The sequence below is a fragment of the Motacilla alba genome, chromosome 1A (genome assembly GCF_015832195.1).
Source record: "Motacilla alba alba isolate MOTALB_02 chromosome 1A, Motacilla_alba_V1.0_pri, whole genome shotgun sequence".
Lineage (NCBI taxonomy): Eukaryota > Metazoa > Chordata > Aves > Passeriformes > Motacillidae > Motacilla > Motacilla alba.
Window position 1 is genome coordinate 55,530,518 of NC_052031.1, and position 23,318 is coordinate 55,553,835.

Consider the following 23,318-nt stretch of genomic DNA (forward strand, 5'->3'; position numbering starts at 1 on the left):
GATTTTTCCTGCTTACAGCCAGTGACTTTCAGAAGGATGTAGAGCACTTTCTTACCTTTGAAAACATAATAGAAAAATCAAAGAAATAATTTCCAGTCTGACCCTCACAGCCTAGCGTCCTGCTGATCATTCTGAGTGAGGGCCAAACACAACAGCATCAATCGGAAACGATTTTTGGAAAACAATCATTTATCCTGAAATATGAATAAGCCTGAGCATGATCAGTGCAACCAATTCTATCACACACATTTTCCTTTCTATAAATATCTTAAGAGAAAACTTTAGGTGGAATGCACCAGGTTCATGAAAGTCATGTTCCCAGCACAGTGTGCAATAACTATGTGCTTTCACCATTTGTCAGTTTTATAGCTCTGTGTTGTGTAGTATATAATTAGTCATTGATCATGAACAAGTTATTATCCTTTGAATTACCTGAGACTCGACAGTTATACAATTTTCTAAATAATGTTTCTACCATTATTTGTGTCAATGAGAGATCTGTACTGTAAGAAAAGTCAGGAATTGTAGCCACTTTGAATTGGAAAGCAGCCCTTCCTTGAAATTCGAAACATTACTTCTAAGAAATTAATACAGAGTAAGGTACTGAGAGGAAAACTGTTATGGCTTAATTCATTCATCACTGTGGTCAATGGCTGTTCTGCTTTTGTTTTAACAGGATGAATGAGAAGCCCTGTGAGATCAGTCTAGGAAAACACTGGGCACGGAGACTGTGCTCCAGCAAAGTGCTGTGGGTATGACACTTTCTGATTCTGTGGGAGTGAACATGGAGCATATTTGCATATTTGCATTATTAAGCTGTGGCATTGCTGAAAAGTGCAGGTATTCTGCCAAGCACGATATGCAACGCCGTAGGTGGGATGAGCTTGGAATCCTCCTATAGGAAAAACCTCTGAACTATACATCTGAAAGACAAGGCTTGTGCCCTGTTGCCAGGGGCATTCAGGCACATCCAGTCTTACACTGGCCATGTTTAGAAAACAGGGTCTCCTTCACACCATATAATTAATTCTTCTGTAGTAAATATTTCGTAAGGCACTTGTTCTTAGCAATATTGTTCATCAGGGTCTTGGTCTAGGCAGCTGATGACTGCTCTGAAGAAGAGATTAGTTCTTAGAATAAGATGAAGAGAGAATTTACACTCAGCAAGATGAAAATTACGTACTTGATTGGAGTAGTATTTGGTATAGCTAATTAGGTTAGAATGGCTAACCCATGGGTGAGGAGATATTTCATAAAATCTCCTTTGTTGTAATCTCCTTTTTGAGTTCTCACTCTATATTTAGCCTGACTTCTTAAACATGCATTTTGCCTCATACCTTTTTATCAATCTATTTCTTAGTTCCAAACATGGCATTAATTTTTATGTAAAATCTTATTTAAGACATCCTAGGAAAATGTTGTGGATTATCTAGAGAAACAGTGGATGGCACTGTTCGTTCGCTACTCTAATGTGGTAAGAAATAACAGTTTTTAAAAGGCTGTATTTTAAAAAAATAAGGATGAAAGAAAAAAAAAAAGATAAGTAATTGACTCCTCTAAATGCATACACACTGACTTAAGACTATCACATCTGTGCTGGGAATGTTGTAACCAGATTGGCGACTTCACACGGGGGCTTTAAGGGATGCACGGGTTTTGATCAAAAGGTGATGAAGTGACTGAATTACATTCTGAATTCCAGTGGTTCAGCTACATCAGTCTTATTTATTTGAAATGATACTTCTGCTTTGGGGGGCTTCTGCTATAATTGGACTTTTGCATTGATGTGACTCATCCGGAGGCACTTGAGGACAATACTGCCATCACTACAGCAGAATAACTGGCGTGCTTGTCCCAGATGGCTTCCTGGGAGATGGCATTCAGACGGGGGGAAAAAGAAGGAACAATTTTAAAGGGCGTTTGGAAGCCTTTAATGGATTAGAATCACAAAGCAGATGTTGCTGTGTAGTGTTCACAGCCATTTTCTGTGTGAAGGCTACACTTGTTTTAGCTAAACAGAGCTTCACAACTGCTGAAAAATGGTGACTTTCTCCTCCTTGTCACCCCCCTGGCACTTCCTCTCCTGCAGTATATATGGTGTGGATTGGATTTCTGAAGAGAAATTAAAGCTTTGATTTATTTTCTCTTCTTCTTTTTCCCCTGAAGGAATGCATAGGAAGGGGGCACTTTATATGTTCAATTACAAGTGGGATTCTTTACCACAGGTATTTTTTTTAGTGTCTTCTAAATACAAATGGAGTAAGTGAGGTGTAGAGAGCGCCATGTGTCCGCAGGAGCCTTCTGCTTTCATCCAAGACTGCTCCAAAGCTTCATGAACATGAATGAAATCCTGGAAGGTGAAACAGCTCAGGAAAGCAGTGACACAGTGATAACAAGGGCTCTGATACTTGAGCACTGCTAATTTATACAGAAGTGATTTCAGAGGGTCACTTAACAGGAAACACCAGCTCCACCTCTCCATTGGAAGTTCCCTCAAAATAACATGAGGGGCTGAGCAAACAGCATGCCTGGTTAAAACCAGGAACACTGACTTAGCCTGCCAGGGATTTCAGTTTATGTTCATACACCAGGCATTGAATGAAGGCAAACATAGGTTTTCATTCATGATTTCCAACTGATTTATTCGTGCAGTGCCTGTGATCTTAGGTCTCTCTGCCACCAATGCAGCTGATTTGACAGGTCAGTGTTAGGTGAGCCAAGGTTCTTCCCAGTATCCACCATACAATTTAAGCTTTAATTATGCAGGGTATTCACTAAGGTTTATACCCTTAGGCTCCTTCTAGAGGTAATAGAGCTCTTCCAGGTAATGATACAGTGCTTAAATTAGGTTTCTGTTTTCTCTGTAGTTAACAGAAGGAGCCTGGAAAGGCGAATTCCCAAGGATGGCTTTCTTAGTAATGCCCTTAGCTGTGTACTGAAAGGAAATGTATTGCCTTGATCATCTTTGCCTTAAGACATTTGTATTATATATTGTTCTCAACCTCCAAAATTATTTTATATTCTTATTTTTCCAGGTTATACAATAAATAGAATGATAACTCTTCTGATAGAATCTTTTATAAGATGCTTTTGGATAACTTAAAAATTGCTTTTCTTCCTGGAGAATTTAAGTGGTAGCAGCTCACAGATATCAAAAGAAATGCACCAAAGAGAGGAAAAAGGGTAAACAGAGCTTTCAAAAGTTACTGTTATTATAGACAAATTTCTGTTTAATATAAGGAAAAAAATATCTGTAGAAATTAGACTTTCAGATAGACTGAGGATACATGTTGTTTTTCTAATGGTAAGTACTGTCCTGGGCTGATCTCTCATTTCACAGAGATGTATTCAAAATTTTACAACTCTCAAAGCATTGCAACAGGAGAGCAAACACTCATAGATCATTCACCAAAGACTCTGGGATTCAGGTACAAATGTTGAGCTCACTTTACAGGGCCCACAAGGATTATATCTCAGTGGCTCACTCAAAAATTGGGGTTTTGCCAGTGATGACAGCTGAAGAGAAAGCTTGGGACCTTCAGCAGAATCAGCACGGCTCATGGTTCAGGACCTGGATTTGAATATTCTCAGAGGATCAGGAGCTGTGACACATCTGATGGCTGTGACTGCTGGAGGCCACAGCCACCCCCCCCATGGCACCTGGGCCACCAATACTGGTGCCCAGGCTACACACAGGTACCACCTATTGATTTGCCTCTCTTTTTAATTTGAATATATGCAAATACCTGCCTAATCTTGGGGGAAAGGGGAACAATGACACAGCAGACACCAACAAATTTTCCCTTGTTAGGGGGTAAGCTTCTCCTAAAAGTATTTCTCTTGTAGTTGCATGCTAACCTCCATGTGGGGTTACAGCCAGGACACAGGCATTTCCCTTCCCTTGACCCAGATAATGCTTTACTCTGATATGTCCTTGGAGGCACTTCCTATCTTCCCTTGGTTTTTGGTATTCCATAAACAGAATTCCATAAAACATATGGAATTCCATAAAACAGAACCCTATGCAATGCTCACTTTTCCGTCAACAGCTCTCAAGACAGGAGTATGCCCTGTCTTGCCCCGGATTCTCCTCAGCCTTCCTCATTTCCTCTTAAATGATGTGAACTTTTTGTGTTTCTTAAGTCCCCCAGCTCCTCTCTTTAATGAGAATTTGTGACCAGTAATGGAAATTAATATTACATGAAGTCTCTAGAAAAGCAAATCTGGCCTCTTCTACTACAGTGGTGATGTTGGACCCATGGTCTGTAATGGGTTGAATCTTGATATTTCCACAACTTTCCATCTCTAAGTTCTTTAACAGGTTGGAGTGGTTAAGGTCAAAGATCCTGTTCCACATGACCTTCATTATTCCTCAAAACTTCTAGCAGGCTGCCTCTGGCTCTGAAATTTCTAAATTTGTTTTTGCAAGACACTAGGATATATCTAAGACCTTATGGTTGGCTCCTTCTATGTAATATTTTTGAGTACTGAGTGTCCCCACATCTGCCTTCCAAGATTGGCTCCAATATGAGTTGTACTTCAGTCAAGAAATCAAACCTGGGGTTTTTTTTCTGCAAGCTGAGTTTGTCCTTCCTGTCCTTGAGGTCAAAAGAGTTTTCAGAAACTCCTTAAAGAAGTTATTTTTACTGAGGTCCAACACCATTCTTACTGAAAGACTGTCAAAGCAGAGAGCTGGCAAGATACAAAAAATGCAGATGACTCACTAACATGGAATACAGCTCTGTCACTAGGACACGGTACACTAAATTCATCATAAATCGGCAACCTCACTGGTAAATATCTCCATCCCCTTCTTCTGCTGAGCCACCATCTGGAGCTTTATCCACACCTTCAACAAGCTTCCTGGCACCCAGAACTGGTGTGACAGAGCAGAGGGTTAGGCTGGGCTGGTTAGGCCTGAGAGAAGAACTCTGTGAGCCAGCCCCCAGTGAGATGGGCAGTGAATGGCTCCCCAGTGCAGGGAGTGAGTTTGGTACCTCACAAAGCTGGGAAATGAGCTTGTGGCTTATTCTTTCAAGATGGGAAAACAACATTCCTCTCACTGCACACTTCAAGCAGCTGGGCAAGACACAGTCTGTGGCTAGCCCAGAGGAGCACAAATACTGGCTGCTTGGCTAGATGCTAATGCATGGAAAGAATAATGGATCTGCCTTCCCCGCTAGAAGCATGAAGAGTCTCTCTCCATTTTGTGACTGTCAATTTCACAAGACTTGTAATAACTGTGTCTGAAGGCCCCTAGCACTCTTCAGTTTGACTGAAATTCCTAAATGGACACCAAATTCAGGGGAAAGGCTGATAGATGTGGATGAAAAAGCTGATTATGTTGTTCTTGTTTTCCTAGGAAAGCAGGGTGAAAGTGGTGCAAGTTGGAGAGGAATATAATGTAAAATATAAACTTGCCCAAACTCAGGATAGATCTCAAGGATCCCCAGTGACTCTTGTGTTTCTTAACAGGCTTTGAACTCTAGTGACTTTGTAATTACTACCTGAAAGCAGGAATAGATTTCTTAGAAATATGTCAGTAAGTCTCCAGTTCTTCTTCTTCCCTCTTTTTAAAGCTAGGTAGCGTCTTTGCATTTCTGCATAGATTTAGGAGACAATTTTATCTAGTTCTTTAAGAGCTAATATGAATACATAGCAATATTCTGTAATTTGTTCTTTCCCTATTTGTTATTGATATTCGTTGTTCAAGAAACCTGCTGATATTTGACTTTTATCAAAGTTGGATAGAAAAGAGGTTTAAAGTGTTTCATACTCTTAATGCAACCTGTCGATAGTGCTCTTTCTTTGTTGAATAGAAAGCCAGATTTTTTTCCTGATCCCTCTCATTCTACAAATGCTTCACTAATAAGAATTCTTACTATTCTTGATTTTTTTTATTTTTTTTTAATTTTTTTTTTTAATGCTGAACTCACATTGTGTTCTGGGCTTTCATATTCTGGTCCTATATACTGTGCTGGTATGATTCACTGTTGCACTTCCAGCTATTCTCAAGTTATTTTCTTTTTAGACTCATTTCCCATGAGACTACAGTTCCTTGAGAAGGTAGAAATCTACATTTCCCCCCTCTCTTCTCCTGCCTTCCTTTTGTAAACGTCATAACTTTTTCATTCCATCATCATTCCTGCCTAAGGTGTATTTCACCATTTCAAGTAGTTTCTCTGCGTTAACCAGGATGAAATATAGAAAGACTTTCCCTTCACTGGATTTTGTGGCATCAACAGGATGTCATTGCCACATTCTAATGATCTTTTGGACAACCCTTGTTCTGCTGTAATCATTACTCAACAAACAGCTCTTTTACCCTTAGGGGGAAAAAAAAATCTGCAAATCTCCAAGAGCTTCAAATCTAAATACTATTGTCCATAAAGACTTCCAGTTCCTGTTCTTTATACCACATTTCTTACATTCATGTGCTGACAACCAGCATGCTTGATCTGTAGTGTCTGGTTTTGTCTCCTCTATGACCCTGTAATGCATAATCCAAGTCCAAGTAATTTTAGGTCCTCTGCTAAGTGGCTAAGCTTTGTGAGCTTTTCTGGCAGCTCCTTTCTTCAATCTGGTCTAAGGCTTGCATCCTAAGTTATAAAGCTGATGGACAAAGAGAGCTCTTCTGTGAACAAGATCCTGACAGGGAAGATGGATTTTAAATGACACCCTGAAAGTGTCACTCACTCACTTCCAGAACACAAGGCTCAGGTTTGAACTTCAGCAGGGAGAAATGGTATAAAGGAGATTTGAGTTTGTCTTCATCACCTGTGCTTCAATTACCTGTTCATTTTTCTCAGGGATATTCATGGTAAGGCCCACATTGACAGGCAGGAGCATCACAGAACAGTTGGTGATGTTTTGACCACATCTCCCATTCAGTCAGAGTAGCAGATATCTCAGACGTCCAGGGGCCTCCAGCACATGAGTCCATCTGAGATCCTCGTGAGGGAGTCACCAGTCACTGTCATGTTTTGATCCCTGTCTTGGAGGCTTAGAGTTAATCTGCTGTGTGTTGCTCAGATCAAAGCAAAATTCTTTTCATTAGCCTATTTTTAGAATAAGCGTTAAAATGTTAAGATTATCTTCAAGTTTAGATAATACTACAAAGCACACTTAATAAATCTATAAAATGAGACTTCTGAATATTTCTGCATTTTGCTTATATGGAAATACATGCTCTAAAATTTAACGAAATTAATTGCTCTAACTTTCCTTTTCATGGGTTATAGTAAATCCATAATAGATGTAAAATAGATACAAGTGGGACACATTGCATACACTTTAATTTGATTTAATTCTGTCTTTAAAAATTATTAAATATTTAATTGTTATATATCTTAATGGCTCGGTGATGAAGCTTGTGATATTTCAGCAAGAAGGGTATATAGTCCATATCTATACACTTTCTTATAGGGTCCAAGAAGGAAAAGTATTATGAACATTTCTCCAGAGGGAAAAAGCATGGAAGCGATTTATTTGGGATCCTGAAGGACAGAAAAGATCAAAAGATAATTTTTTTCCTATTAAATTCAATGGAAATACTTTCATTAAATTCTTTCATGTTAGCTTAGCCATCTCATGCTAACTGAGGAGGTATCAAGGTGGCTCCTTAGCTGATGAGGAGAAACTTGGGCTCATTAGAAACCAAGTCTGTGATTTGGGGTTCGAGCATCTCCATTAGCATAGGAAGTAATTCAGAACAGTATCAGTCATTCTTTATTTTTTTTTCTGCAAACAAAATGTTTGCACAACACAGGTCTTGGAATCAAAGTGTTTCTGACTTGATGAATGTCTCATTTTGTTTTGCATCCAGGTTTCTTCCATGGCTATGTCTTATTTGTCAGTACAGCAGTTCTTGCTCATTGTTACAGAATCAAATGTTTGAAGCTAAAAAATAAGTAACTTGTCTTCATGCGCGATCTTTCAATTTTGTAATCAAACAGCTGGAAGACCAAACCAACAAATATGCCCAGAATACAACTGTTGATGAAGTAATTAAAAGGCTGAAGGACAGAGAGATACAACAGGCAGCAACTCTTAAAGACAGTAGCACCAGAAGCTACTGAACAGTGAGGATTTGTGATTTCATTGTTCTTTTATTCACAGTGATAATCAGTGATAATTTATTTTTATTACTCGGGATGATGCATTTCTCAAATTTTGGCAATGCACAAAGGATAAAACATGACCATGTACATGCAGCCAGGGATATGCATCACTATTTTGTGATGTTCTTGGATTGTGCAAGCTCAGCAGAGTCCAGTTCCATGGAAAATTCATAAGGTTTGGTAAGATCTGTGTCAGGGCAACCCCTGGGAACAATCCAGGCTGGGGATGAGCAGAGAGAGCAGCTCTGGCAGGACTTGGGGGTGCTGTGGATGAGAGCTGACCCTGCCCCAACCCAGAGCCCTCCTGTGCTAGGCTGCAACCAGAGCCCCAGGGCAGCAGAGGAGGGGGAATTTTGCCCCTCTCTGCTGAGCGCCCCCTGCAGGGCTGCATCCAGCTCTGGGCCCAGCACAGGAAGGACAGGGAGCTTCTGGAGCCAGGCCAGAGCAGGGACACCAAGAGGATCAGAGGGATGGAGCAGCTCTGCTGGGAGGAAAGGCTGAGGGAATTGGGAGTGTTCAGCCTGGAGAAGAGAAGGCTTTGGGGTGACCTCAGTGTGGCCTTCCAGTGCCTGCAGGGATGGAGAGAAACAATCTACAAAGGTCAGGAGTGCCATGACGGGGGGGATGTCTTCACACTGACAAAGAGCATGTTTAGATTGGATATGTGGAAGAAATTGTTCCCTGTGAGGGTGGTGAGGCCCTGGCACAGGTTGTGTGCCAGAGCAGCTGTGGTTGCCCCATGCCTGGAAGTGCTCCAGGCCAGGTTGGATGGGGCTCTGAATACTGTGGTCTAGTGGAAGGTGTCCCTGCCTGTGCCAATTGGGTTGGAACTCACTGATCTTTAGAGCTCCTTCCAACCCAATTCATTCTATGATTCTAAGACTGCTCAGAAGCTCTGTCTTCCTGCTGCTGTTTATGATCATTCAAATGGGACATGCTTCCCTGCAACAGTCCTGTTCTGCCCTGCTTGTGCTGAGTGAAATAAGCCTGGAATGGATAGGGATGAGAACTCTGTGTGAATAAAGTGGTTAAATGAGTTACCTTGTCAGAACTGAAGTGGCAAACCACCTTATGTCTCTGGTAACTTCCTGGGAACGTATGTTTTCAGGGGAAATGCAGTTTAAAGCTGATTCTCCATCACTTGTGGTCTTTAAGGATCTCTACGACTTTTGTAAAAGGAAGGGGGTTTGCACTTCATAGTCTAGGTAGTATTCCAGTTGGGAGTTTTCACATTCTCCCTGCTTTGATTTCCCTGACACTTCCAACAAGAGGTTCATCAATCCCTGCCCTGGCAACACAGCTGCTTTTCATCCTGGCTCCATAGCTGAGTGGGTAAGCCAAGGCCATTGCCCACCTTGGTGGCACATTTGCCACTGCTGCTCTCATCCACAGCTTAATCTGGAGCAGCCAGGCAGCTGCTGCATGGCTGGGCAGAGCTGCTTTTCCTCAGAGGTGACACAGGCCACTCCAACAGTGATAGCCTGGTATGACAGTGGTAAACACAAAACCATACCTGTTTTCTGGTTTTTTGTTCCAGACCAAGCCACAGAAGTGGGCAAAAGCTGTCCCCAGCATGTAACTGGGTAAGCTTTGTTTATCTGAATAACATTATGCTACAGTGGCATTGCAGGAGTGGGCAGAATGCACCCTCTGAGGGGTAATTATCTTGGCATGCCTGAACAATCCAGAAATGTAGACATAACATCACCAGTTAGCCTTTGCAGGGTTATACTGTTGGTTCTTCCTGGTTTTTGGTTTGTTTTTTTTTTAGGGAGGGTGCCCAAGAAGGGCCCAGGCTCTGCTCCGTGGGGTACAGCAATGGCACAAGAGGAACAGACAGGAACAGATGCCCAGGAAGTGCCACCTGAACATGAGGAAGCAATTCTTTCCTGAGCACTAGAAGAGACTACCTTGAGAGGGCAGTCCTGCTGCCTGGAACAGACAGCCCCATCCTGCTGGAACAAGAGGGTTGGAGCAGAGGAGGCACTGTGGTCCCTCCCAGCCTGAGCCATTCTGGGATTCTGTGTGAGGCCTGTTAGTGAAGGAGGATGCCCAAGTCAGCTCCTTTTCCAAAGAACACCTTAGTATCTCTGTCATGGCTGACCTGGCTAGAAACGGGGCAAGTAGGTGCAGACCCTACCTTTGCACCCTTGGACTTGTCTAACTTCTAATGCAGTTCAAAATCAGAAAGATGGTAACTGCCACTGTGTTAAGCACCCTGGGATAACATCACCATTTATATGTGTGACTTCACTTTGGTAAAGGTTTCCAGTACCTCCTCCCTGTAAGGTCATCATCAATCCCTTTCTTTTAAATAAGCAGACACTTTGCCTTTTGTGAGCACAAAACAATGACCTAGTCACACAATTTAACATGAATTATTCTTGCATGCAATTTCAGCAGAGTTGTATCAGTTTTTTTTCTCCAGATGAAAGTGCTCATAGTTGAGACTGCCATCACCAACATTACTATTGTGGCTGATTCTCCCCAGCTTTGATTGGATTTGTGCAGCCAGATTTCTTTATCACTGCTATTAAGCATTTGATCTGATGGTAAATACTTGTTTAACTGAACATAAAATGTGCTTGCTTACCCAGAAGCTTTACATTCATAGAAAGGAATGATAATTTGCTAATTATTCTCAAATTTTTAGCACTCCTTATGCTGTTCAGTTATTTAATGACTTTTTCTTTTAATCTGTATAATTAAGTAAAATATAATGGCAAGTAGGAACACTTGGGAAGTTAGGACAGAGTTGTGCAGGACAGTTATAAAAAATATATATCCAAATCAGGAGTTCCAAAGCAGCTGAAGGAAACAAAAAATTTTGGCGAAAACCCTCAGCAGCAAGAGAGGCTGCAACTACAACTTTTCAGGGAAACAGGAGGTGGGAGAAGTGCAAGAAAAACAGGGATAGGTAACACTAAAAGGGACACAATGGGAGACTGCTGCCACTCAAGACTCCTGCTCCTTTTAGGTGCAGAAAGGCAGAGAAAAGAAAGAGAAGGGGACATGGAGGAAGATAATAAAGTTCCTTGCCAAAACAGATTACTTCAAATGGATCCCCAAATCTGCTTTGAAGGAATCATGCTTCCCACCTCCCTGCAGTTCTGTGTGGTTTTGGGATCTGAATCCATTCTGCTGCATTTCTTGTGCAGGAGTTAATTATGGCTCACAAGGAACAGAGACAGCAGTAAATTCTACAAATGACATTTTTCCTCAAGTTTGCTAAATGAATTAATGTGATTTCTTCTGGCACTTGCTGCTTTCCAGGTGAAGTTTTACCTTAGCCTGTCGCTCAGTGCTTTTGCTGAAAATACCAGTCTCAGAAATATAGTCAAATTTTGCTCTCTGACTCTTCCTGGACAGATTTGAAGTTGTACATAATAGTACTCAATTTAAATAGCTTACTGTCAATGCAAGGAAGAGAGATCATTTTGTGTAATTTAAAATCGAGCCATAGGATAAAACACACAGATATTTATTACCCAAAACAGCGTATTTGGAAGAAAAAGAGTCATTATAGGAATGACTTTATTTCTCATCTAACGTGTTGGAAGATCATGGCATGCCAATGGATGACAGTCAATTCAATCTACTGGTAGTTGATTGAATTTAGGGTTACCAGATGGAAGGTTGAGTTACCTGGATTTTGTGGCAATACTGGAAGTTAAAAAAAAAGTTAAGAGCAATGAAGCATGAAAAAAACCTTTCCTGAGAGATCTAGAAGATTTCTATTTCAAGTGAAGGCTATTGGTGAAATTAGGAAGAGATCAGTGATATGATTTTTAGCACACTGCCTGTATTCTTTGGCTCCTGATGCAGCTAAGCTGCTGATCAGGCCAAGAGGGAGGCTGAAACCTGTGGGATGAGAATGAAGATCCACAGGTAGTTGCTATGGAGTTGTCACCACTAACAGATTGCAAAAAGTAAATGATTGATTGCTCTGCCTTGGGCAGATCCTTGTCCTCAGCATTTTGAAACTCTTACTCACAGTTGTGGAATGATATTATATCCTAAATTATAGACGATGGTTTATGGTAGTGATGTTCAGCAGCTTTTTCTACTCCATGTAAAAAGCCAGAAGACAATGACCAATCCTTTAAGGAAAGAAAGACATTTGTGCCCAGTTCTATGGGCAGTACATACAATGAGAACTCTGTGGTATGGCCTGGGTTTAATTTAAAATACTGCTTTTGGATTTTTAAGCTGTTAATGAATGTTGCTACTAGAGAATGCTGAAATGCTGTTGCCTATAATGCAATTGATGGTTTTATTAGGGTATCAAGAATCCCTGTAAGAGGACAAGGTTTGCTGTTGGTATAGGTACAGATGTGTTGTCCACCCATATAATGAAGATCTGGTTTTCATTGATTTACAGTTGCTAAATGTCGGAACTCAGAATGTCCCACAGACATTCTCGGATGTTCCAGACCCAGGTCAAAAGCATCTGAGACCCTGGCATGCAGCCAAAGACACACGTGGGGTTTTGATCTTAGCCTGTGGAGCAAATTACCAACTCTGTATGAAGAATTACAAGCCACACACACAAAAGTTTAGATAGTATAGTAGAAGTAGTCACGAAATAAAGGGTAGGATTTCTGAGTGCTGTACAGGGGGGTTTTAAGCCTTGTACGCAGGGGTCCAAGTTTTGTACATGGGGGTCAGGAGATCTAAGATGGAGGGACTTGGGTGTGCCCTGTCCTCTTTCTTTCTCCTTCCTAACCTCCATGTCTTTGGTGATGTTGGCACTCACAGATTGGTTTAGAGTAGAAAGTCACCATTCAATATAGATAGTAGGTATTGGAGAAAAAGTATAAACATGTAGTACGTAATATATGATATAAAAGATAGCACCAGCCCCCTGAGAGGGCAGTGTGCCTTTGTCTGACCTGCTGAACGGGCCACAGCAGTTCAGGAGAAGAATATTGTAGATAACCAACAATAAACAACCTTGAGAACAGACAACAGAGGACTACTGAGTCTTTCTTCGAAGGCACGGGTTGGAGGAGGGACTTTTCCATCTTTCGGGGTCATCCCAATCCGGGGGTGAAACCCCACAGCTAAAGAGTGAATAAGAGTGTATTCATGGTTTGGGAGCACATTTTTTAAAATCTCAGCTGCTTGCCTTACCCCATCAGTGATTTCAAGGCACTGCAGTCAAGGGTTTTCATTTTCAGCTCTTAAAGAAGTTCATACAGTTTGAGCTATTTGCTTGGGGTGGAAGCCTCAGTGTAGACTAGAGCTAGTAAGTAAGTATCAATTCCTCATTCATTTTTAAACTTATGTTTCAGGTTTAAAATTGTGGGTGAAATTCTGATGCCACTGAAGACAATTTTGTCATTGGTTTCAAGGCCTGTTTTAGTTTCTGTATTGTGCCTCTGTAATTTTTTCTCAGAGGCTGCATTTACTTTTTTCATGCTGTTACTACTATTTTCTGCTGTCATTGTTTCTCTTTGAAGAGCAAACCAAGAGGAAGAGCTGACTTGTGGGTGGCTGACATAATATTCAGGTTTTTCCTCATTCAGGCCTGGAAGTTTAGAAGTTTGTGAATGTAGTTTGTGAATGCAGACAGCTAATCAGATATCCACCAAAATATGTACACCTTTACATCCAGGAGCACAATAAAAGATTTTTGAAACAGGTTGACCTCAGAGATAATGAGTGTGCCAGATTTAAATCAAGGATCAACAGTGTTTTGTCTGTATTTAAAGCTTTTGCCAATTATGAGAATCACAGCTTTTCTTTCCATATGTTACTATATCACATAGTTGTAAAAGGAAGTGTGACCCACATTTAATATAAAGGGAGTTTCAGAAACCAGAAGGCAAAGGAAAAAACCCTTCTAACTTTTTTCTTTTTCTATGATTTGTGATTCATTGGGGTAGAAGGTGGTCTGTAGTTACAGAAAAAGAGACCTGATCTTCTTCTTCTTCTTCTTCTTCTTCTTCTTCTTCTTCTTCTTCTTCTTCTTCTTCTTAGCTCTAGTAGGAAGATAACATAAGTGCAAATGTTCTTGACTATATTTCAATAGAAACTCAAATTTAAAAAAAAAGAGAAAGAAAGGATAGTGCAAGTCTGTAGGGGAGAACAGGGTTTAAAGAGAAAAATTAGGAGAAGTTAAAATGATGCAGTGAAAACTATTTAGGGATTTTTTTTAGCAGTTGTACAGGCTCTGCATGCCAGTGTATGAAAATCTTTTAAAAAGAAATTAAACATTCCTTTATAAAATACCATTATCTTAGTAGTTTTTTATCACAATCAGGAGTAGGGTGTAGTGAAATGTCAGCGTGTATATTTTTCTTTGCAAGTTTTTCTCAGTTTAAAATCTGTCATTAATTTCTTCACTCCTCTTTGTGACTCATATGTTGCAGAAAACCCCTAAAATGCTCAAGAGGTTACACAAGATGCTTCTTCTCTTTTTCCCCACAGAAGCAAGGCAAAACAGGCTCCCAGAGTACCACTGTACAATGAGCAGAAGGTATCAGATCTCAGTCAGTCACCAAAATAGATTTTCTATGGCCAAAAATGCACCTTAGTCCTTCAGGACTGTAAGTGCATGAGTGCCCTGCTGGGAAAGTGGCTGTGGGATAATAAACTTGTGACAATGCAAAGCTGCTGGTGTGGGACTGATCCTTGCGAAAACATCAGGCAGAAAAATTTCAGGGATGATGCTCTGTTAAGCCAAGGCGTTTTGAGGGCAAATCCCCTGATACAGCTCACATTGGTTCAGACTTCATCAGGGCTTTCTTCAGCTTGAGATTTACTTCTTCATCATGTGCTGGGGAAATTACAGCAGCTGAGGCCATTACAGCAAATTGGGTGGACACCACTAATGCTGCAGGCAGCTGCTGAACTTTGTCAAGCTGTACTGTAAAGAATTCAGTTGCAGAATTTCTTGGTTTGTTTATGCATTATTATTGTGCTATTTATCTTCAATATACTTTCAATATTTGCTACGCTTCAATTTCATTCTTGCAGATGGGAGATTGAATGGGCTGGGAGCTACATTATGCAACAGCCCAAACCACAGAGCAAATGATGCTAAATATCACTGCATGACTGCTGAGGAATATTTCAATCAACTTAATGATATGCTGATGGATGCCTATGGGGTAAATACAGTGAGCTTCGGTTCGCTTTTGGCAGTGAAGCCGGTAGCTATTTTGATCCAAACATTTGTCTTAAAAGGTGGTTTGGAGGAGCTGTCAGGAAAGTGGCTCTAAAAATTGTTGGGTTTCAAGGCTTCTGTGTTCTCAGAAACTTCCAGTTCAAATCCGTTCAGTTTTCAAGGCAAAACCTTTTTTTTATTCCTAATTGTTTTCTCTGCAGTCTCTGCCAGGAAAATATGTTCCGGATTATTTTTTCCCATCCTTTTGTGAGCATAGCTATTAAGTATTCTGCAATTAGCAAAGAGTATCTCTGCACTACTCGTTCATGGAACAGCCTATCTATTAATGAGAATGGTCCTTCAAGAAAGTGTTCTTAGTCCCCAAAGTTTGCAAGATGGTGATCTTAATCAAGAGTTGATTTTCCAGCTTTTCTACATTTGTTTATTATTTTCTGTAAGGCAAAGCTACAAATGCTTTACATTCTTAAACTGCATTAAAATGCTTGCCTGTTACCAGTACAAGTTGAGAGCAAACCTGTGTTACTTATGTTTAAAAAATATGCAGTAGACCAGTTAAATATATTTAGTTTATTATATTTAGTTAAATATTCCTTGTTAGGACACCTATTCTGCCTTCTGAGAAGCAGACAGCAACGGTGACAGTATTAGCAAGTCCTGAACAGCTTTTTGCTTGCTTTGAGGGATTCCTGTACCCACTGGGTTTGTTGGGAAGGAACCTGACCTCCATGTTACATTAGCAAGAATTCTGTTGATTGCTTCACACCCAAGCAGCTAAGGAAGTACTTCCTTGGCTCTTGCCATCTCACAAGTAAGGAAGAAAATTTGCACAGCACCTACAGTAGCCTGCTGTGTTTACAGAAAGGAATATACAGCATGAAGACTCATAGTGGGTATAAATGAAGATGTGGTATTAAAATATATCTTTATCAAGCTCAAGTGGGGAGCTCTACCAAGTTCTCAGTGATTTATGGCTGCATTTGATTAGACATTGAGTCCTTTGAGTCTGGATTAAAATGCCAGAACTACCCCTGGTGGCTGTTTCAATCTGTGACGTCAAACATATAAACTGGTGCCTCAGCTGAAGCCTTAGAACTGAGTAAGCCTCCAAACTAGACAATTTTGCTGCATCTTGGGGCTGGGAACATGGTTTGGGAATCAGCTTTCCTTTTGGAGGGAAGTGCAGGCAGGGTATTACCTGTCCGAGACTGTCTGTGAGTTCTGACATGAATATTGCTTCCAGAGTATTGCAGAACAGTGGATCCTCGTGCTCCAGAGTTTTAAGTCAGCAGAGCACCAGGAGCAGACAAGATGAGGAGAGATGTGCAGAGGCCCCATGGAGTGGGTGGAGGATAGAGAGTCACATCTTTCTTTCCTGTGAGAAGCAATACTGCTTACAATGTCTGGAATTTTAAAGTTTGAGGTTAAATTCAATGATAAACAAAACTTAAGCCATAAATAAATAATTCTAAAAGCTCAGTGTGAAACTCTGTTTAGCTATGAAAAAAGAGACAAATTCATAAAAATAATGACAAGATACAACAGAACTGGAAAAGCTCTTGATCAGCAACTCATCTCCACTGTGGCAGTGATGATGTGATATATACACATAGGCTTATTTCCCAGTTTTTATTTGTCTTTTACTGCTTTACTGTTGGCTCTAATGGTAGTAATACTTATCTGCTTGGTTTGTTTTTATTTTTTGCTTAATTGGAACAACTGAGTAAATCAAGGACATCAGTCTAAAACAAGAAAGGAAACTGATGTCCACAGAATCATTAAAGCTGGGAAAAAACCTCCAAAATCAATGAACCCAACCTCTGACCCAACACCACCATAGCAGCTAAACCATATCACAGTGCTACTACATTTGCTCATTTTTTTAACATTTCAAGGGACAATGAGTCTACCACTTCCCTGGGAAGCCTGTTCCAATGCTCAACCACCCTTTCAGTGAAGAAATTTTTCCTGTTATCCCACCTGAACCTCCCAAATAATAATTGAATCTTCCTATCTGTTGGAATCTGACATTACTACTCATTGTTGTGCAGTCATTTCTGTTTCAGTTTATCCATAGCTAGAAATGGTAATATTTTGGTTTTAGCTCCAGAACTTCCCTATTTCAAATATTCTTGCTGATTCAGAAGTTTAACAAAGAACACACAGTGATGGGAAGCCCAAAGAGCACTTGCATTTTAAGTTAAGTTTTCAGACTATTTTATAGGTCAATTGTTTATGTTTATGGACTCTTCTCTCAATAAGTGCTTCTCAGGTGTGGCAGTCCTTGTACAGTACATGGATTTAGTTAGATTTCTGTGCAGTGTACCAACCTGATTCTCCTGTATTCCTCTGTGTGCTTGGATTCAATCAGAGCCACCAGCCCTCAAAATTTAGGCATTTGCAATGATGGCTGAATTTGCAAATGTTTTTTGCCTCACTCCCCATTTCTAGCCATGCCTTGGTGACTCACAGAGATAGTTTTGGTCTACGTAATTGATGTAAATCAAGGATAATCTTCCTGGAGTCACTCCAGGATATAATTGTTTCTGAGATAATTAACATTTCCTTCTACATGTATAAATGATCCATGCTGGCTCTTGAGTTTGAGGGAGAATTGAACAACATTGATTTGAAAATAAATAGGGAATTACAAAATTTAAAACATCTTCGCTAACTTGCAGCCAGGGAAATAAGACAATATTTAAAGAATTAAGTTTACACAGATGTGAAGTAACAATCTTTAATGTGTATCTTAGAAATTAGAAAACAAAACCACTACCCACATGAAGAACAACAAAAGGGAAGGAAACTCATGGAGATTAAAGCTGCCACTAACGTAAAACATACTTAGTTGTTTTTTTGGTTTTTTTCTTCTCTGTGAAAAAAACAGATGATAACGGATGCAGAGCTAGCTTGTGATCATGCTCATTACTATCTTGTTATCAAAGCAAGAACCAGATGGTATGACCTGGTAAGGGTAAGGAGAATGTTTTCTTTAAATAAATAAGCAGCACTAATAGATTTCAGAACATCATGCAATGTTGATCTTCAGATACTATAAATATTCAAAGAGACCTATGCAAAATAGCTCATTAATGATGAAAACTTACTCTGTAATTAAAAAGAAATCCACTGTCTGAATAAAATGTAATTTTTGTAACATTCATTACATAGTAGATGCTATTATGGTTATTTCTAAAACTCTCTTCATCTTCTACTGTTAATTTTATTTAATATTTCCATTGTAAGATGGGTAATAGGCTACACCTGAGGCCTGACACTGGGGCGGTACACAAACATAGCTTTCTCCTCTACTGACACTCAGTGCTTCCCATCACAGTTTTCAGTCCATTTCCTGCTAGTCAAAGATGTCCCTGCTCATTGCAGGGGTTTGGACTAGATGGCTTTTGAAGTCCTTTCCAGCCCAAAGTATTCTATTATTCTATTATTTTCTGTTTCTTTTACAATTCCCATTATTTATTCAGCTTGTAGAGAGATCAGACAATTTGTCAAACTTGTTGGTTCTTGTTAGTGATGATTTCTTTTGCACTCCAGAATTTTCAAGGGTTTGACAGGGAAGAAAATGGTATTATACAGCCAAGGGACTTGAAGAAGTTCTCGTTCCCATTTGGCATTCCAATTACCCTGGAAGGATTGAAGCAGCTTTGGGCAAGGTATAACAACTCTAAATGATTAGGTCTTGCAATAATGCATCTTTTAAAGGATTACAGAGCCTTTGGTAGTGCAGTGAATGACAATAGATTACTCTGCACAAGAAATCTTTTGTTTTGTTACGATTGTGACCTCAGTACACGACACTGTGTTACAGGAGGCTATGTCTTATCATATTAAGTTCAGATCCATCAGTTTCCAACGAATTCAAAGATAGAACTTCCTCTTGGCTTCAGTATTTCTGATCTCTTTAATTGAACATACATTTTCTTCTCAGCTGGCACTGTAGGTCACTGGTTAACTTCTTTTCCAGCAGTTTTTCTTATACACACAAATACCCAGCTCAGTGTGTGCTGGGTTAAAGTAAATTCCAGATAGGTCAGATGGGAACTGCAAACACAGCTTCCATCCAGGAGGTCTGTGGACAAGTCCACGTTGCACATCTGGATGAAGGCACAACCTCTTCTTTTCAGAGCACTACATTTACTTGCAATATTTTCAACCTAAATAAAAGCAACACAGTCAAAAGAAAAATGACACCTACCAAATCCTTAACAAAAGAAAGCAAGCCAATTTCATGCTGTGTAAAGACTTCAAGAAATATCGTGAAAGGTTTTTATAGACAAGTAATTTGTTGTGAAGTGGGGGAGAGCTTGTCTGCCTTGAACAAAGAGGAGCTGTGCTATAAACTGTGTTTGCAGTGGGGTAGATGTCAGCTGTATGTGACATTATATAAAAAGCTACCCTCATTACAGGTCTGTTTTGAAAAGTAATCACTCTAATATATAGAATCTCAGTGTATTGCGATTTGGTTACAAAGTGCATTAACGATACAGATTTTTCTTAGCATTGATTCATTGATGAACTATTTTCTACTCCATTAGATTTTACTTCCCATTCTTATTCTTTTTTCCTATAGCACATTGAAGATGTCCTTTTCATGCAGTTATCTGCTGCATAACTTCACTCCCATCAGCCACTCCTTTTAGAGAATAGCTAAAATCTCTTATGTGCCTGATATGTCTGTAACTCGAATAAAAGAATTAGAGTGAAGCTGAAGCTAAATTAGCCATTGCCATGCATCAGAGCACTGGCAGGCAGAAAAACTCCAGAGGAAACAGTCTATGGAAGGATTTATACCTAAGAAAATATGAAAAGTGTTTTTGAAGCTAAACCTATGTTTCTGAAGGATTACAACTCTGAGCATCTTGTGTGACCACTTTGAGACACTTGAGAATTTTTTTGAGATCTGCATCTCAAACCAGACTCTGAAAAACTGCAGCCTGAGAGCTGGAGAATACTCGTAGCAATTTGATCCTCAGGGTAGTATTTTTAGAAGTGACTCTGTGATTACAATGCATAAGCCCCATCTTTTGAGCCTCATGTAAAGTCACTCATTCATTTTCAGTGTGGTATGGTACCTCTGTAAGGAAGGGAAGTCAGTGAGAGCTAAGCTGTTAAGTCAGTTAAGGACATCTGTAATGCCTTTCTATGGGGAACACATGAATATTTTAAAATAGCATTTCTTTTTCAAGGTATGATACAGATGAAAAAGATAACTAACTCACCAAGAATTTTTAAGAAACTGGGGATAGAATTTCCATCCACTGACACAGGTTCAGCCAACACATCACGGGTGACAGCCATGCACATTTACAAGCATTAATTTTGTTCATTATTAGAATAATAAACAAAAGAGGCATTCAAAGACCAGCAGGGAAGAGCAGAAAATAAAGCTCTGCATGTAAAAGAAATTACCAGTCAGACCAAGTAAGTTATTTATGAGCTTAGCATTTAACTCTCAGTGTTTGTGTTTAGTTTGTCAAGATGACACCAAGCAATAAAAACACAATGTTACTAAAAAAAAAAAAAAGGCTCTGAAAATTAGTCTTGGAAGGTGCTGGACCAAGCTTATCCATAGTGTTATTCCCTTGATTTGCTGGAGATGAGCCTAGCTCGTGCGCACTGTTCTTTCATAGATATTCTCCATGGGTTGTATCTTTTACTACACAGACCTTGTGGCAGCATGTCTACTGGCAAAGCAGAATGTCTAGAGACATTCCCAGAATGCTGCTGGACTGCCACACCTTTCACTTGTGACCGCTAATGTTCCCTCAAGCACTGCTTGGGAGCAAGAATGCCCCAAGGACAGCTCCTCCTGAGCAGTTTGGAGGCAGCTGTTCCCTTTGGGTGGCTGAGAAGGTTCACTGGCAGAGATGTGCCAGGTGTCCCCAGTGCCTGAGCCCCTCTCTGGCCTGTTGATTGGTATCAGCTCGTGGTTCCAGTCCCAACACTGCTATCAGCTCAGACTGAAGGAGAAGAGCAAGGGCAGGTCCTCCCCACCAGACTGCTTTGGACAACCTTGTCTTGGACCTGGTTATGCTCACCAGGATCTTTCCTTGCAGCTGGACTGGGTGGGTGTGTAGGACACTGTGGTCCCTTCTCACTCCCTGTCCCTTGGATGAGGGATGGGTGACAATCACATTCAGCTTCACATACCTCTAGCAGCTCCTTAAACTGCTAGGAAATGGCTCTGGAGTGCAGCAAAACCAGCCTTGACAAGGATGGACCCTGGCTCCACGTGACAGAAACAAGCACCTCGTGTCCAAGTCTCTGTCTGAAACAAAATCAACACTCACAGTTAAGAGGTTACTGCTCCTGAGATGAGCATTTGACAGACAAATGACAAAACTGTATCCTGTTTGCAGTGGAGTCCAATGATCCGTGCCTGCCCCAGTGAGTCAGCAGTGATCGGCCTGCTGCTCGTGCTGCTGTACGATCCCTGCACCTGCACCTGCCAGCAGACTGAGGCAGCAGGAGAATTCTCTGCCCCACCACAGTGCTGTAAAAACTTCATATTTCTGTGGATAAACACCACCTGGTTGCTTATCATGTTTCTTGCTTGTGCTTTCACTCTTCTCTTGAAATGTATAGTATTTATTATTTAGGAGTATAAGCCCTCAGGAGCAAAACCCATGTAAAAATATATCCCCAGGAGAACAGATTTGCTTTCTATTGTACTTGGAAAGGGTCTGGAAGTTCTAGAAACTAATAAATTATTGTTTATAAGAAAGATAATTCCTGATGACATTGTTGGCAAAGATGATACACTCATAAACAGAGAAGAGCAGCCGTGTCTTGCAGATAAAGAGGCAGCTTGGGAAATCAGCTCATGACTGCCCCCCAAAAGAGAGACAGAAGCCTGTAAGCTAGGGCTTTTGCCTTTTTTCCTTGCTTTTAAAAACTCTGTTTCTCAGTATCCTAAATAGCCTGAAAGAATAAGAGCAAAACTGTGCCTTTTTTTTTTTTTTTTTCAGCATCATGTCTCTCCCACCTGCATTGCAGCTCTCTGGCATAAACTGCACTTATGACACTCACAGGTATCAACAAGAGTTCCACCTATAAAGAATCATATAATATAAAGCAGAGATGTTGAGGCAGCTGCTGAGTTGCAGGCATTGTTTATTATTGTATTTGATGTGAAACTGCCTCATACTGGGTTTTTTCCACTCCATTCTTTGTACCAGCCCTTGTTATCAGTTATCTCTAGTCTGACTTGGATGAAGAGCTCTTCTGCTCAGGAGCCTATTTCTTTCCGGTTAGTGCAATGCCAAGTCCAAGGCAGCCCTGCCTCCAATGCTATAAATAAGAAGCAGCTCTGCAAGTCAGGAAGATGCTGTGTGCTGCAAGCAGAAATTATACAGTGTGGCTCAAAGATGCAAAATCCTCTTTCTGAAGCAGCTGCAGAATAATTAAATCAATGGAGAAGACGTGCTAGGTAAAAATGAAATAGTCATGATGCTTGATGCTGGCAGGTTTGCATCCTTCAGAGTTATTTACTGTTGTGAACCTATTGTAACAACAACCATTGTCAGAAATGCAACCACACTCACAGAGACACATAACCTTTATTTGGAGAAACAGAAATTGGAGACTGGGGCACATAGACCTGGATGCAGTTATGTGCTAGCAGCTGGAACCAGATGCTCCTGGCTGAGGTAGAGCAGCATTCTAATAGATGGATATGGAATATTCTGACCCCTGCACTGGGGGCTCCCTCATCCTGAGTGCAGACAGTTTGCAGAAGGGACTTTTATAACCCTTTCCAAAATTGCATATTAATTATTTATTAGATTCTTCATTTCTTGTTTTTTATCTATAGGACACCCAGTTCTGTTTTTAATATTTTGAAATTTGTCATCTGCAGCTTTGTTTGAGAATGAGTTCACTGTTTAATCACTCATGGTCTGCAAAAGTAAATCTTGTTATTGATTATTATCACCTTTCAGTTTTGCTGAATGTTCTCTTTTTGCTTCCCACTCTTGCTCACCCACTTCCTGGATAGTGGCAGCAGTCTTGTGCTAGCAGTGTCTGTTTGGTTTTCTCTCTTGGATATC